The sequence below is a fragment of the Catharus ustulatus genome, chromosome 6 (genome assembly GCF_009819885.2).
Source record: "Catharus ustulatus isolate bCatUst1 chromosome 6, bCatUst1.pri.v2, whole genome shotgun sequence".
Lineage (NCBI taxonomy): Eukaryota > Metazoa > Chordata > Aves > Passeriformes > Turdidae > Catharus > Catharus ustulatus.
The window spans coordinates 27,390,257-27,403,751 of record NC_046226.1 but is presented as its reverse complement, the minus strand read 5'-3'; the positions used below and the strand labels follow the sequence as shown (position 1 = coordinate 27,403,751).

At 41.7% G+C, this 13,495-nt stretch overlaps 1 protein-coding gene across 1 annotated transcript in view; it reads left to right on the top strand.

Annotated features, from left to right (window-relative positions):
- Positions 1–2,975: 2,975 nt before the first annotated feature.
- Positions 2,976–13,495, top strand: part of ARHGAP5 (Rho GTPase activating protein 5) — a 48,977-nt gene continuing 38,457 nt past the window's right edge. The window contains exons 1-2 of the mRNA XM_033062055.2: positions 2,976–3,247; positions 10,257–10,363. The gene's annotated coding sequence lies outside the window, so the exon portion shown is untranslated. The remainder of the gene's footprint in view (positions 3,248–10,256; positions 10,364–13,495) is intronic.

Below are 13,495 nucleotides of genomic sequence, written 5' to 3'. Positions count from 1 at the left end.
AAAATCAAGGGATTTAATAAGCTCTGCAATACCACAGCAAGATGCCGGCTGCAGCCTGACAGAACTTTTGCATGCTTCCTGGAAGGCCACAAGCAAAGTGAGTTTCTGCACAGCACTTGCCTCTGATTGTGGTGATCTGATGTGAGGAAATCTATATGAAAATCAATTTCTGGCTTTGCAGTCTTCCTGTGTTATATTAATTTTTGGAAGACTATTTAGGATCAGAGGAAAAGGAATTAGCTGATCTTATTCTGCCTGAAAACCAGTTTTTCTCTTTTGACAAGGAGTGCTTTTGGAGCTGGTGGTGTGTCTTACCAGGGTAACATCACAGGAAACCACTGGTGCCTGTTGCCTTTTGTCTGGCTGCTGTGCATCTTGTGAAGAGGGTCCCACCACGCTCCCTGCAGCCAATGATCCTGCCAGCTGTTTCCAGCTGAGACACTCCTTGCTGGCCTTGCACACTTCATGGTTAAGCTTGCTGGGAAAACTTCCTGCTACTCCCAAGCCTATTCACCTTGCTGAACTTTATTTTTTTAAAACTAAAATCAGGATCAAAGTGATTTCTACAATCAATTCCTGCAGGAGAGATCTCCTACATGATGGAGCTGTACCAAAATTCTCTAATATCAACTGTTTATGGTAATACCTAAGCAAAGTTTCAGAAGGATACAGATTTCCTTTAAATTTGTGTAAAGCTAAGAAATCGCAAAAGTTGTTGTTGTTGTTGTTGTTTTTGTTTGTTTGTTCGGTTGTTTGTTTGTTTTTTTGGTCATATGAATATAAGCTTTTGATTCTGGTAATGCAAAATGGGACTTTAATACTCCTAGGTATCTATTTTCAACACCCCCCCAAAAAAATCCCTCAAAATCAGGTGATTAAAATTAAGTTCTTCTATGTTTATTTAGCTTGCTTTTTTTGTCCTTCCTTTCTTTAGTTATTTTTTTAAACTAGGATGTGACTGCAAAAATTCTTGAGCAAATGCTGCTATTACAATGTCAAATAATTTTACATTTTCTTAACATGGACCTACCTAAGATGAGTATTTCTACAAATATTCTCATGCAAGGCAGTGTCCATGCTAGGCTGTTCAGTCAAATCTAACACAAAAAGTTTTAGCTAGTTAGAATTTTCTCAAAAATTCAAGTTTACAGGCAATGTGTCTTTAGAAAGGATTTGATGTCGTAAATCTTTTAATTTCCTAATTTTCAGATGTAAAACTTTAAGATGTGCGTACAGTATGTAAAACTGCACAGAATGAACCATATTGTTATTAAATATTATGATTACAAATATAACAGTCAAAACTTGTACTGTGCCAAGAATGAGGTTGCTAGTAAAATATTAATTTTTTCCTTTGTATGCATACATATAAACGATCTTTAGTAACAAATGATGCACAGAATATGCATTTCTGTGTGCACAGAAATAAGGTGTAAGTGCATGACGACCACAGATGTCCTGTTCCCTGTGGTGGATAGAATAGATTAGCACCAAATTTTAGCTCCTTTATACGTTCTGTGCCTCACCTGTCACTGCCTGAGGAAACCCAGTCTCAGAGGCAGAAGCACAAACCTCCTCAACCCCATCCCTGTGGGGTTGGCTTTTATGTATAGCCCTGGAGAGCTCTGAGAGCGGGAGGGGAATTCACCTCCTGCAAGCCATGTGGGGACCCCCCCTGAGTGCCTGGGCTGACTTGGGTTCTTAACCTGATGCCCAAGCTGTCCAGGGCCCAGTGTGAGGAATGTCCTACAGTGATTCCCAAACTGTCCAGGGCCCAGTGTGAGGAATGTCCTACAGTGATTCCCAAGCTGTCCAGGGCCCAGTGTGAGGAATGTCCTACAGTGATTCCCAAGCTGTCCAGGGCCCAGTGTGAGGAATGTCCTACAGTGATTCCCAAGCTGTCCAGGGCCCAGTGTGAGGAATGTCCTACAGTGATTCCCAAGCTGTCCAGAGCCCAGTGTGAGGAATGTCCTACAGTGATTCCCAAGCTGTCCAGGGCCCAGTGTGAGGAATGTCCTACAGTGATTCCCAAGCTGTCCAGGGCCCAGTGTGAGGAATGTCCTACAGTGATTCCCAAGCTGTCCAGAGCCCAGTGTGAGGAATGTCCTACAGTGATTCCCAAGCTGTCCAGAGCCCAGTGTGAGGAATGTCCTACAGTGATTCCCAAGCTGTCCAGAGCCCAGTGTGAGGAATGTCCTACAGTGATTCCCAAGCTGTCCAGAGCCTAGTGTGAGGAATGTCCTACAGTGATTCCAGAGCCCGGTGTGCCCTGTGAAGGAATGTCGTACGCATCACCCCACAAAGGTGTGGGTCCCACCTGCTGCTGCAAGCGGCCCCACTGCTGTGCTCTTTCTCTTTTTAATGATTAACAAACGAAAGAAGTGCTGCGTTACACTGGCTGAATCTGGGAAATGTTGTGAAAAGTTATAGGAGACCGGGCAGAAGAAGAGCTGGGGTCACAGGGCTGACCAAAGCAGCATTTTGGTATGTTTTTTGGCATTTGGCATCATTCCACCCCAGCCAACCACCAATTTCCTCCCTTGGAATCATCGCTGCTGGCTGTAGCCTCAGGGTAGGCCCCAGCTTAGGCTGGCCACCACCCGACAGAGCCGGCAGCCCGGCATCAAGCCCGTGGCCGCCTGCACACCTCAGAGCCATTCTCACGCTGGGGCGCCGCTGTCCGAGGCGGGACTCGAACCCCTGTCCCCAAGACTCCCGGCTCCTCGCGCTCCCCGTGAGGCCACCAGGGCACGAGCGGGTGCGCGCCGCGCGCGCCCTCGGCCGAGCCAGGGAGGAGGGGGAGGCGGGGCGGCGCGCGTGCGCGCGCAGCTGGGTGCCGGCCGCGCGCGCCCTCCCAGGCTTCCCAGGGAATCCAGCGGCAGCAGGAAGAGGCTCTTTCCCGCGCACGCGCAGCTGGCCGGGCGGGCGCGCGCTGAGCCGCGGCGGCGGGCGGGAGGGAGGGGGGAGGGGAGGGAAGCTGCTGAGGTAAAGTTAGGGGGAGAGAGAGACTCCGTCAGCGAAGCGAGAGCCGGGGAGGCTCGGCGGCCGCCATTACTGAGCGCCGGGGAGCGAGCGGAGAGGCGGGACGGGGCTGCGGCGGCCGGGAGCGCTCGGGAGCTGCGGGCCGGAGAGCGGAGAGAGAGCCCCGCGGGGAGGAGAAGCCGCCGGGGGCGCCGGCGTGGAGAGAGCGTCCCGGGAATGCTGCCGCTCCCGCCGCCGCTGAGGAGCCGGATCCCGACGGCGCGAGGTGAGGGCAGGAATGCGGTCCCGCGGGAGCCGGCCCGGCCTGGAGCGGGGCGGCCGGCCCGGCAGGCGGAAGGGGAGCGGGGGGAGGAGGCGGCTGCAGCCCGGCGAGCCGGCGCGGCGGCCGCTGGCTGTAACCAGTTCGGAGGGTTGGGGCCGCGTGGGGAGCGGGCAGCGGCCCCGCGCCCCCCGCCCGGCCCCCTCGGCCCCGCCGCGCCGCGGAGGGCAGGCGGGAAGGGCAGGGAGCGGAGTGCCTGGTCCCAGACAGGTGATGAAGGCCTGAGCAATGGGAGGGTCTGAGCCTGCTGTACGAGGCTGCCAGCTGGTCACGGCTCTCTAGGGAGGGAGGAAGGCAGGAAGGGGAGCTTCCCTGCTCCTCTCTTTTTCCTTCCTCATTCCCTTCTTCTGCCTACTCCTTTAGCTTCCTCCCTTCTTCCATTCCCACCGCCTTTCCCCCCTTTTCTCCTTTCTCTCTACTTATTTTCCTCTTCATTACCCCCTAATACTCATTCACGCCTTCTCTGTTCTTTTCTTGCTGTACTAAATTTGAACAGTTGTCCATTCCCCTCCTCCTTCCTTTCACCTTCAGATATTGCTCGATATTAAATTTCGGAAAACTTCACTCTCCTAATGATGTGTGTGCATTTCTGTTTTTCCACCAGGTGGATTTTAAGGCTTTGGAATAGGGTAGCCAGTTGCAGTGTTGCAGCTTTCAAGCGTTTTGAATCCCTTCAGCCAGCATAACCTTTAGACTCTCTCCACCCAAGGGAATCACCAGAGACATACAGATGTAATGCCATGGTGTTGTAGCTATAAGACATAAGGAGTATGAAACGCTGCTTTGATTAGAGAAGGAAGCAGGACTGTATAGTTATAAACAGAATACATACTTGTCACCTTCTCCCCATAATGCACCCCACCCCTCTGTACCCCTCTCTTTTGCTCTCTCCGGTATCGCTTTTGATATCAGCATGGAATATTTCCTTAATAAGTAGGAGGGGAACGTTTTTAATGTAGACCAAAATAGGCCTGTGGGGGTATGTGTGTATTCTTTAGTTTAGTGTCATGCAGATAAACTGGAGGATTTTTTTTTCCTTCATAAAGATCTTGACAGAAATTTGAAAACTCTACACTGCAGAGTAAAAGCATTAGAGAGAGAACAGCGTTAGCTGGTCAATTGGACGTCCATTTTAAACCTGTGCATTGAAGCCAGTTGCAGCACTGCTGCTAGCATACTTATTTCATAAAGAATGAGGAGTTAATGGGTGGCTTTTTTGCCAGTAGTGCTGTCTTACCTTCTGAGGAGTCTTCCGCATGACAGTTGTTTTCAGCAGTGACATCAGTGACCAGAGTTAGCTGCCTTCTGATAAAACCCATACTTATTTATAGTACCTAGGTAAAGTAAGGGTGTTACAGATTCACTCAGGCGCCTTTTTGGAAGGGTTTACTTTCATTTTTGTGCTGCTTTGAAAATTATTTTTAAGAAGTGCTAAAATTCTTAAAATTCTATTTTTAGTACTCTATTAGAACTCAGTGTTACTAGAGCTCAGAAAGTATGATGCAAATGTAAGGGTTTTTTTTTGTTTTTTAAGTCTGTAGTACTTTAGGTATGGGAAATTGTTTGAGCATTTGTTACATTATCACCAACTTGTTTTAGTAGAAGTTGCTTATAAGCGTGGAACATACTGGGCTGAAGTAGCATTTTTCCCCCCTAAAATATCCCTATCTAAAGCAGCTGCCATTGTTGTAAAATTGTAAATAATTGCAACCAAATGCTTACCACTCCCTGGTATGGGACTTTACTTTAGCTAAGGTGTTGCATGTGTAACATAATCCAATTAAATACTTTAGGCTCAGACTAAATTGTTTTAAAATGCTATATTTAGCACTAACAGAACCAAATGCTGCATGTTTTTCAAGCTATGAGCTTTCCTAAAGCTGTAGATGTTTTTTCTCTGTGCAGACTTTGTAGAAAAGAAAAGCAGTGATCATAATAATAGATTGTTCTGTGTAAGTTTCCCTGTTGGGACTTGTTATTTGAGTAGATAGTGCAAAAATAATTCCATTATGTTTAATAAAGATATTAAAAGGTTGCTGACGCTATCGTAAGGCTTCCAAAAGTACTTTCTTGACACAAGATAAATCCCATGTACAGGCATCCTTCAGGAATATTTCGGATAAAACTTCCCAAAATAATCCCATCACTCCGTTTAGTAGGCTGCTCCGCGGTGTGTCCTTAGGGTTCTGTGCAGAAGGCGCTCTTGGGGGGTGACACGCCGTGACCTTCTCCGAGAGGGTGGCACTTTGAGGACCGAACACCCCCCGCGAAGTTCTGCTGGCACGGTTACGTGGGGCGAGCTGCGAGCAGCCCAGTTTGTGGCCATGACGTAGCCATGAGCCCGCGGTGCATTCCTGCTCGGTGATAAGGCAGGAATGCTTTCCAGAGGGGCCTGCGTCCCGCGGCCGGGAGGGCTCTGCCGCCAGGGGGCTCGGGCCGCGCCGTGCCCGCAGGGAGCGCAGCGCCGGTCGGGGGGTCCCGGTCACCCTGGGAGCTCCGCATTAGCGCTCCCGGGCCTTTTCCACCCCCTGCATCTGGGTTACGTCTCTCCTAATGGGCACACAAAATACTTAATCGCTCTCTAATCACTCTTTGTTTGGTTGGTTCTTTTTTTTTTCTTTTTTACTCTGGGAAGTTTTAGCCTAAAGGTCAGTGTGAGTGAGCTGGAAGAGTATTGCATTTTGCAGATTATTGTTAGAACTATCTCATCACTTCCTTGTATTTACAGATTTGGTGAAATATTTAAAGAAAAGCGAGTTCATAATTCCTCGCAAGAAAATCTGGAAAAATTAAGAAGTTATTTTGAATTTGTATGTTAACTGTATTTTTCTAGTCACTGACATCTATTGGAAAACAAAATAATTAATCTGTGGCTAGTTCTGCACATTGCATCTTGTGATAAATAAGAGTTGTTTCTTTGGCTTTGAGTTAAAAATTCCCACGCATTTTTGCAATTTTGCATCAGTTGACATTCAAACACGATAGAAGAATGTTTGCATTTAAAAAAGCAAAACCGGTACCTTCATGCACAATTTTTGGAGAAGCGTATATAGTTCTGTTTTGGCATTTTATTTAAGCTGGCTAATTTCTATGCAGAATATTATTTGCTGCTTATATATGCCATTTCCCTTTCTCATTTTGTAATTTTAAAAAGGGGATAGCCAGTGTTGTTTTACACAGATAGAAATGACACATGTAGCTTGTACAAGGTCAGACAACAAACTAAGCGTTATGGTGTTAAGTCCTGGATTCTATACTACAGTTGGTCATGAGGCAAAATAATATGAAACTATCCAGATCTGTGGATCAGTGAAATTAGTTGCAGTTGCTCGTACCAGGATGTAAATTTTTCTTGCATTTCCTGGGAGAAAAAAAATCCATTTTAACTGGTTTTATGTCCTTACTTTCATCCCTCCTTCTTTGTCTGCTTCCTTTTCTTTCTTCTATTTTTATAAATTTTTTTATAGATCCCCTTTGTGAAATTTCTCCATTAGCTCTTTTGTGTTTTTCCTCAGTATCTCTGTAAATAAGCCTGATCAGGAGACTTGCCCTGAGAAACTTCCCTGACCACACTGTATGTTTTTGGTTGGAGCTTATCCTATGCAAAAACAATTAAGAATATCTTACTTCTGTAAACTTGCACTTTCCTTCCCTGTTAAAATACAGGCTTTGAAGCTATATTGAATGCTTTCAGATACTCAAAATTCTGAAGATAAGTAACTTGAGAGGCCTAAGTTCTGAATACTGCTGGGCTGGTAATTTGAACCTTTGCAGTTTACCTTTTTATCATACCTTGATTTAATTTATGTAGGTTGGTTCGGTTTTACTTGTTTGTTTGTTTTTTCTTTTTTTGTGGAGAGCAATAATGATAATAGATGCCCTGGGACTTCTAGATTCCACCTAAATAATGATGTTTTGAATTCAGAAATAATATTTAGGCTCTGATTTAATTTTGAGTAATACACAGGCAGTCTTCAGTGTATTATTATTAATAGAAAACATTTATTGAGCTTAGTAGGAACTAAGAGCTTTGAACTTCTGTTTTTAAACACAGTTTTTCATTGCTTTATGTATGAAGTTGGGCAATTGGGGTTTCTTGCTCTTTTTATTTTTATTTTTTTTTGATACATTGATTACTTTACTTTTCTATGGAGAGAATTATCTAGGCTACAGAACTCCTTTAGGGATTATAGTTGGCCGTCATACTAACCAAATCTGAAATGAACAGCAGTTGGAGTCATCCATTACCATCCTTCATTTCCCTAGCATGATTAGTCAGCATACCACTTCAACTGAATTTCTTTTCAGCTAGAGGATCACTGTTGTCCCTTACTGTCTTGCTGTTGCTTGATTGAGCTTACTTTCTGATAAGCGATCTGAATAATGTTTTTTTCATGTTGGCTGATACTTGGGTAATTGCTGTATTTGCCATTATTTATAAACAAGATTTTAAGTATGGTTAATTAAGGTGACCAGTACTCGTGAAGGCATGAATATTGGTGTGTTTGTAAAGTGCACAGGATGCATTAAGTGTTAGTACCTCAGTAGACTTAGGTGATTTGAAATTGTTGATGAGGTGACATTGGTATACTCTGGTTTCATTTCTAAAGAAAACTTCCCTTCAAGAGAAAAATCTTCTTTGGCTTGCTTGAGTGAAAAAGATAACTCTTGGTAAATACTGAATGAGAAATGACAACATCACCTTAAGGTACATATAGTTGAATGCTTGTTCTCTTTTGGGTAGGGCTGTAGTTACTGTTTTACTGATAGATCTTGGAAATTGGGTACTGTGGTAAATGTTTTCCAATGCCAAGTTTTAGTTCTCAAAAAAGTATGAAGTGGGGAATGACTTGGTAAAAACTTGGTGGCAGTACTAACTTGAATCCAGAGCTGTAACTTTCTTGGAGTCATGGTCCATGTATTTTGAGTGCACAACACTTTCAAACTCATCCTCCAAACCTTTTCAGTGATACCTAATGTGTTTGAATTTACTTGGTGATCTGCTGTAGAGGTTACAGTAAATTTCTGTTACTGTATTCATATACCTTGTAAAGCAGACTAGGCTGTGATGTGCCTTTTATTTACACATGCTTCTGTTTACTTGGCCAGGTAATTTGCAAACACACTTGCAAGACTATGCTGATTGAAACAAACCCAGAAAATACTAATCCATAAACTGTTATGTCTAGATAACACCACAGAGTGAGTAAAGAACTTGGGGAAAACACTCTTTATTTTCCCTGTTGTCAGCTGCTTAAATGGTTGATGGTCATAAGCAATTGTGGACTCTTTTAGACAACGTTTTTGCTTCAGCCATGTTAGGTTCTTAAAACATTTTTAGGTTCTGAAAGCAATTTTGGAGAGTATTGAGAAATACTCAAGGGTATTTATCTGTAAGTGATTTTCTTGACTATGGACTCATCTACAAGTTCCTGTGCAGCCACAATTACTTAATAATGCTAGATGATTAACTCTTCAAGTATTTATTACTTGCTAATAATATGGTGCTGTATTCTAGTGGATAGAATTCATGTTGGAAGACATTGGAAAACATCTTTGTAAGTAGGGCTTTCTCTGGTCATTTAATGTTTCTGATGTTGTGGGGGCCTGTCTTTGAGCTTTCTCTTGTGGCGGTGTCCCTCAAGCCTCAGATACATTCTTGCAAGAGGTGCCACTTTTCTCTGTCTGTCTACTCTTCCACATATTCTGAGTTCTTTAGAGTTGCATTGTCTTTTTCCTCATGAGCGAGTATCTGCTCTGCTCAGCTAACTGTGGATGTAGAGGAGTGCCTCAGCTTGGAGGTTGGGCCAGGGAGCAGGACTTAGCACCTATCTTCTCTGTCAAGGGATAGAATTTAGCACAGCAGCTCAACCGGGTTTAATGCAGGCCTGATAGACTGCTGCCTATTGATTTTGGTGTTGTTTGGTATCACAAGATTAGTTACTGTTGTGGTATTAGTATATTGTTTATCGGTATTGCCGAACTTTTTTTGTCCAAAAGAAAATTTACTAGAGCAAAGTTAATATTTTTCCCAAAGCAAAGTGAAATTACTAAGAATATAATTGTAAATGTCAAAACAAGAGAAAACTCTGTTGTTTTGATGCAGTATTTAGCACATATTCAGCATGGTTCTGCATCTTGCTTAACAATGACACCTTTCCGTGGTCAAAAATGGCTTACATAATATTCCAGTGCAAGTGTCTCAAGTTTCTTTCCTGTTCTGCATCATAGTGTGTGGATCACTGGCCTGACGAAGTCTGGGTTTTCTGTGGATGCAAAGGGAAGAACAATGAAAGAGAATTCTGTTTTTGATTACTTTATAGTAGCATCCCTGCAGTGAGATCAGCACTTAAAAGGGTTATATTAATAATTTGTACCCTAGTTGAGAATTCAAAATCTTCAAATATAATTACGCTTTCAGTTTCTAATTTGTCACAGTTTGTGAGTTCTTTATATTAGAAGTGGTGTACTACAGGTAAAAGGGTTTTGAGGTAGGCTATACCTTTCCCTTATTAATGGAATATATGTACATAGATGTACATTTGTTTTGTGTATCTTGTACTTATGACTATACCAATTTCATCTTGCAAAGCTATGTTTTAAATACTTTAGAATACCAAATTGTTCTGCAAGTGATTAGTGATATAGTTCACATTTTATATATTATCTGAGAAACTGCATTTTTTTCAGGACAGGCTTCAGCAACTCAGGTATTGTTGAAGTATCAAGTTGAAATTCAAATCACAATTACTTAAGAATTCTACCTTCTCTCAAATATTAAGATGTGTGCTTACAGGATTTAAACCCTCCAAATTTAGATGAAGATCAGCTTGAGTTTGGTTTATGGGTTTAAAATAAGGAAAACCTCATGCCTGGGTAAATTGTTGTACCTTCTCTGGTTGCTGCTTCTTCGTTGATAAACTTGAAACTTTTAATGGTTCTTTTTTGTTTTCAGATGCCTCAGGGAAGGACTTACTGAAGGGCACTGTTTAAATGTGTGACATTACTGCAGGAAGATCACAGCAGGATAGTCATCTTGCTTTGCACCTCTTTTTCCTAAGGGTAAGTTTGGACTTTAGGCCTTTATGATGTGTTTAAGGGTGAAGTTGGGTAAATAAGTACAAGCTGCTACCTCGTTTTCTTTGTAACTACACTTGGAAATCATGAAGTCTGTCGAGACAAGGTCCTACAGTGCATTTGTAGATGGTCTGAGATCTACAGTGAGGTCAGACACTTTGTATCTTCTGAGTGCCTCAGAATTTTTTGTTTAAATGTAGGTGTATTATTTTCAATCCTAAATTTGAAATTATTTGGGAAAATCAAACAACCCCTCCTTTGAATCTGTAACAAAGGTGAGGGGGAGTGTTAGATGAATTATAGTGTTTACAATTTGTTCTAATTGAATTAGGCAGATTGAACTAAGATAATGGAACTGATTTACAAATTTCTGGTGTGCATGCTTTAAAACAGTACAAAATGATAAAGTACATTTACATGAGTGGTATAGTGAAATGTAAAATCTTCCATTTAGAGAGCAATTTAATGATGATTGCATATTAAATGTAAAGCCATTACAATGTCAGATTTTTACCAGTTTTATTACTTAATTAACGTAGATTTCATTCTGTGACTGTACAATTGGTGCAAAGTAGGAATTGTATTAAAAAAAACCCAACACACACTGCTTTTAAATATCTTTAGTGATTCAACTTCTACTATGGTTAAAATCTGTCATGTCAGAACTTTAATGAAAGACTGATGTGTCGTCTTTTTGTTGGTGTCCCCTTTCACCTTACTCTTTGTACTTACTTGCTTAAAAATGTATTGATTTAACAAAACATTTTGTAGATGGAGGAGGAACAAACTTTGCTACTGAGGATATAGAGTTTCTGAAATTATTGATTGTTCCTTATAAACTAGTTGCAAATTGGCAGTGTGTTCCTGATGAAATGAACTAATACTGTGGATGAAGATTTTTGTGTTCGAGTTAAGTCCACATGAAATCTGTATTGTGCTGTGGCAAACAGAAAACATTTTATAGTGAAAGTGCTGACTAAATTTCTCATTCTAACAGTTTGAATGATGCTACTATGATAAGCTTTGCTTTAGAAAGAAAACACTGGGTTTATTTGTAGTAATATAAATACTGATTGTAAAGGATGCTATTTTTGCTAAGTATTTTTATTCCTGGAGCCATTTTCTGTTAGGTCCAAATTCTGTGTTTTAAGAATATAATAAACACAGTGGAAACAGTGAAAAGCAAAATTTAAAATACAAGTTGTCTTTATGAATGGGTCTTTGAGTAATCTGATTTAACAGAAAAAGAATTCTAAAATCTGGCATAAAAGTTTCAGTTTTTGCAATATAAAAACTCTTGAGTAAAAAATTAGGCGTTCCTATTCATTCAGTAATGAAGTTGATACTTATTAAAAGAAGTACTTTCCTTTTCTATAGTTTTTATAACTAACAGCTGGTTTTATGTGTGTTGTTTGTATTTTCTGTTTTGGTTAGTTGTTGCTAAGAAGGACAAAGTATGTAACACTAAAATTTCAGTATTGACGCTTGTTATACTTTTATTCTTACAAGGGCTATTTATAGGTTTGTTTAAGTAGATTTGTGTTGTTAGTTTGTACTCTACAAATGTAAAAGCAAATATGTTAAGTACATATTTATAGTGCCATGTAATAGTTGTCTTTTTACCAAGAAAATGAGAAGTGTTTTTATCAAAATATTTTCACACAGGATGGAACAGTGTAGGTTGGAAGAAACCTCTGAATGTCATCTTGTCCAGCCTCCCTGCTCTAGCAGGGTCGCCTAGGGCAGGTTTCACAGGTCTGTGTCCAGGTGTCTTTTGAATACTTTTAGTGCAGGAGCCTTTACAACTTCTCTGGGCAAACCGAGCCAGTGCTCAGTCACTCTTGCAATAAGAAAAAAGTGTTTCCTGATGTTCATATGGCATCTTCTGTATTTTAGTCTATGCCCATTGCCTCCTGTCCTGCCTCTGGGCCCCACTGAATGAGTCTGACTCTGCTTTCCTTCCACCTTTCCTCCAAATATTTGTACACAGTGATGAGATCTTCCCTGTGTCTTCTCTTTGCCAGGTTGAACAGTCCTAGTTCTCCTAGCGTTTCCTTAGATGAGGGATGCTGTGGTGCTTTAACCCCTTGCTGCACTCTCCTATAGTTCTGTATCTCTCCTGTGCTGTGGAACTGGATTCAATGCATCAAGTGTGGCTTTACCAGTGCTGCAAGGAGGGGAAGGTTCCTCTGCCTTGACCTGCTTAGTACTTTGTCTGATGCTGCCCAGGCCACTCTTAGCCTAGTTTGCCACAGGTGCACTCTGCTGGGTGATGTTCATGTCCACTGGAAGCCCCAGGTCTCCCTCCAGGCAGCTGGCTCCAGCATATACTGGTACATGAGGTTATTCTTTCCTGCATGCGGAACTGTATCATTTACTCCTCTTAATTTTGTCATCAGCAAACTTGCTGAGGAAACATTCTCCCCCATCATCCAAGTTATTAGTGAAGATATTGAACAGTGTTGGACCCAGTATTGCCCTGTGGAGTGCACTGCTAGTTACTAGCCCCCAAGTAGATTTCATGTCACTTGTCGCAATCTGCTGGGACCAGTAATTTGGGTTTTCAATTTTTTTTTTGTCTTCTTCATAATGTAATTGGTTCAAAACTAGCAAATGCATTTCCATTTGCAGTATGCACGCAAGTAAAGTCCTCTGATTAATAACTGAGGCTTAGTGGTAGTTATATTTGATGATAACTGTAGTAAAGCCACTGGAACCTTGTAGTAATTCTGTGAAACTCTAAATGTAGATCTAGAATATAGGTATTTTGTTAATAAAAGTTTGCTTTTCTCATGGAGACAGAAGGAATGAAACAACATTGTAGTCTTAAAATCTGTGCGTAAGTCTTACTCTTAGTATTTTTCTGATGCTTGTTTTTTTCTGTAGAATTCAGGTTTGAAACATTTCCTTAAAAGCAGCTTGCTGTTAGTATAAAAGCCAAGTAGTCTACTTCCGCAGATAGGTAGCAACTGAAGCACATAGTCAACTGCCTGCTTTTACAGCTACTTGTTTTGAAATTTTCTTTACTGCAACTAAGCTCAAACCTACAAATGCACATAAAAGTAATGTTATTCATGCAGATGAGCGTGATATCTAGTGAAAATGTGAGTGTGAGTA